We start from the raw sequence: 4,110 nt of genomic DNA on the forward strand, positions 1-4,110 counted from the left end.
TTTAAATTTGAATTTCAACAGTAGTGATTTTACACCCAGTTCAACAGTGATTTTACCTCGATTTCAACGGTAATTTCAGCAGCAGAGTCGGGGGTGGGGACTAAAAAAATCTTAACCCTAACAGCATAGTGGAGCGCATGGAAGACGAGGTGGGGTGGCGGGTAGACGGGCACCTCGGTGTGCAGGCGCTCGAGGGCGATGAACTGGCGCTCGAGGGCGGCGGGTAGACGGGCACCTCCCCGGAGAGTGCCTCCAGCCACGTCTCCTCCACGAGCAGCTCCGGACTCGGCGAGGCGAAGGTTGCGGCGCGCGCGGGTGAGGGCGAGGTTGGTGTCGGCCCTGCGGCGCTGCTCCGGCGAGAGTGGGGTAGGGTCGGAGGGGAGGAAGGGGAGGATGGGGAGAGGGAGGAGGCGGGGGCGCGGATTGGGAGCCGACGGAGAGGAACTGGCGCGAGGGAGAGGGACGAAGGGAAACTGGCGAGGGAGAGGGAGGAATTAGCTATAGGGGGAAACTTACTAATGGCGCACCCAGAAGCGGTGCGCCACTAGAATGTGTTTTTTATATAGCAATGGCGCACCCACGATCGGTGCGCCATTAGTAAACTTTTTTTTATATAGCAATGGCGCACCAGCCAGAGGTGCGCCATTAGTAATCTTTTTATTATTATTATTTTTTGTTGCATCTAATAATTTTTTAGAAAATGAATATGAATATGAAACAATACTAATTTTTTATAAAAACAGTAATGATTTTTAAAAAAATATAATCAAATTTGTTATTTGAAAATATTTATGAATATGGAAAAATCATCAAATTTATTATTTGAAAATATAATCAAATTTGTTTTTTTTTGCAATTTTAGTTGCATTCATTTGTGACGGTGGAGCGGGCCGGGGAGGGTGCGGGGGGTGCTCGGCGGCGAGGGGGACCGGATTTGGCGAGGTGGGATAGCGATCGAGATGGAGGGGGATCGAGATCGAGTGTCCATGAAATTTAAAAATATTCATGAGTTCAAAAAGTGCCCGTGAAATACAATTGAGAAATGAAGGCTACAATTTAAATACAATCGATCTTAGCTAGCTATCTGTTCACAATCTTCTTGCCCTTATTTTTTGTAAATGGAGTTCTTCTCTTGAACGGACGTCCTTTAGGTAGGGTGGTCCTGCTTCTTCTTGTGGTGTATGCTGATACTTCATCGTTGTCGTCATGTTCCATCTTCGGGTCGCCGTACTTGTCGAAGTCTTGCTCATTGGCGACTCCATCCATTCCGATGATCTTCCTTTTGCCTCTCCTCACGACAACACGACTGGGCTTTGACGGGTCGGTAATGAAGAAGCATTGGTCCACTTGGGAAGCCAGTACCCATGGCTCATTTTTCGCGGTGACGTTCGCGCCTGTGGTCTTGGATTTGGCTTCGGGTATAACCATGGTGGTGAAATACCGGTCTTCTTTTATGACGCTCTTGGCCCATCTGACACGGAACATCGAGACCTTCTCTCCAGCGAAGCTCAGCTCCCAGATCTCCTCGATCCTTCCGTAGTATCTGTCCTTGTCGTTACCGGTGTAGGATTCCATCGTTACCCCGGAGTTCTGATAACCATCGCTCTTCATGTCCTTGTCCTTGGTGTAGAATGTGTAGCCGTTGATATCGTACGCCTCATACGTCATCAGGTTGTGCTCGGCGCCCTGTGACAAGGCGAATATGAGTTGTTCTTCCGCGGAAGAATCCTCATGTAAAGGGTACGATAGAAGCTTCTGCTTGAACCAACGCGTGAAACATGAGTTGTGCTCTTTGATTATATCTCCGTCCGTCCTCTGTTGGCCTCGGTCATTGTACGTCCTCTCAATAAAGGTTTTGTGCTCTACCACCCAAGGATCGACCACGTCTATGTGTTGTAGCGCGACTAGGTTTGCTCTTTCAAAGTCGGCGAGTCGACCATCGAAGTCGACATGCATTTCGCGGCGACCCTCACGGTGACCCCATCCAGCGAGCCTGCCGAGGTGCCTGTTGACGGGCAGACCAACGGGGTTCTCGATGCCTAGATAATTTGTGCAGTAGGAGATGCACTCTTCGGTCAGAAAGCCCCTGGCTATGCTTCCCTCTGGACGTGACATGTTGCGAACGTATCCTTTGATGACACCATTCATCCTTTCGAACGGCATCATGCTGTGCAGGAACGTCGGCCCGAGTTGGATGATATCCTCCACGATATGGACCAGCAGATGCACCATAACATCGAAGAATGCGGGCGGGAAGTACATCTCAAGCTCGCATAGTATCACCACGATCTCTTCCTGTAGCCTTCTGAGTTGCCTCACGCCAACCGACTTCCGAGAGATGACGTCGAAAAAGTTGCATAGGCCAAATAGCGTTTCACGGACGTGCGCGTCCATGATCCCACGGATTGCAACTGGAAGTATCTGCGTCATCAGCACGTGACAGTCGTGAGACTTCATCCCGCTGAACTTCTGCTTCGCTGAGTCTAGGTATCTGCTTATCTTCCCCGCGTAACCATAAGGAAGTTTTACTCCTACGAGGCAGGTGAAAAATTGATCGATCTCCTCTTGACTTAGAGTGAAGCACGCGGGAGGGAAGTCATTTCCAGTCTTCTTGGCCTTTTTGCCTTTGCGACGACTTTCCATGTCCTGCTTCGCCTCATCATCATCATCATCATTAGCGTGAAGCTCCTCCCTGATGCCCATTGATTTCAAGTCTGCCCTTGCTTTCGGCCCATCTTTGGTCCTCTCTCGCATGTTGAGCAGGGTACCAAGCAGACTCTCGCACACGTTCTTTGTGATATGCATGACATCAAGGCTGTGAGGCACACGGTGGATCTTCCAGTACGGCAAGTCCCAGAAAACAGACCTCATTTTCCATACCTTCGGCAGCGGCTCTGGCGCCTTTCGCTTCTTTCCCGGCTCTGGCGCCTTTTGCTTCTTTCCCGGCAGTGGGCAATCTTTCCAATTTTTCAACAGCTCGGCTATTTCCTCGCCGCTCCTCGTACGCGGGCGTATTCGGGGTTCGGTTTCACCATCGAACAGATCCTTGCGTTTCCTCCACGGGTCATCGTCGCGAAGCCACCTTCGATGTCCCATGAACGCGGTTTTCGAAGACCCGGGATCTCTATCTAGCTGGCGATACGTTGTGTCATCCATGCATCTGATGCATCCAAAAAATCCGTGGACCACCTGCCCCTCGAGATATCCGTAACCGAGATAGTCGTGCACCGTCGTGAGCAGTGCGGCTCTCATAGGGAAATATTCTTTCTCTGCGGCGTCCCACGTATTGGCTGGCGTTTTCCACAGCGTGTCTAGCTCCTCTTTCAGCAGCCCCAGATACAGATTGATGTCGTTCCCTGGTTGTTTTGGCCCTTCAATTAGCATACTCATGTGAATGTACTTCCTCTTCATGCACAACCAGGGGGGAAGGTTGTACATCCACACAAACACAGGCCAGGTGCTATGTGTGCTTCTCTGGCTACCAAACGGATTGACTACATCAGTGCTCGCGCCCAGCATGATGTTCCTTGGATCCTTCCCAAATTCTCGGTGTTCGAAGTTCAACGCTTGCCACTGGCTCCCATCCTTAGGGTGACTCAGCATCTTGTATTTTTTATTTATCTCCGGATCATTTGCGTCATCTTCTCGCTTCTTCTCCTCCCTATCCGCGTGCCAACGCAGGAGCTTTGCTACCTTAGGGTCTGCGAAATACCGCTGCAGACAAGGAGTGATAGGAAAGTACCACACCACTTTTCGAGGAGCTTTCTTCCTCTTCTTGTATCGAGTGACGCCGCACACCGGACATATGGTAGACTCCGCGTGCTCGTCCCGATAAATGATACAATTGTTCATGCACACATGGTATTCCACATGCGGTAAATCCAGAGGACACACGATTTTCATCGCCTCCTCGAAATTGGTCGGGCACTTGTTCCCCTTGGGAAGACGTTCGTGCCAGAATGACATGTTCTCATCAAAGCATGCGTCGGTCATTTTGTGTTTTACCTTCATCTCCAGAGCCATGAGCGTTACTTTCAGGCGGGTATCCTCGGGCCTGCATCCTTCATACAATGGAATAACCGCGTCTATCTCCAGTTGATCCAGCTTGGC

The sequence above is a fragment of the Aegilops tauschii genome, chromosome 7 (genome assembly GCF_002575655.3).
Source record: "Aegilops tauschii subsp. strangulata cultivar AL8/78 chromosome 7, Aet v6.0, whole genome shotgun sequence".
NCBI classification, from domain to species: Eukaryota; Viridiplantae; Streptophyta; class Magnoliopsida; order Poales; family Poaceae; genus Aegilops; species Aegilops tauschii.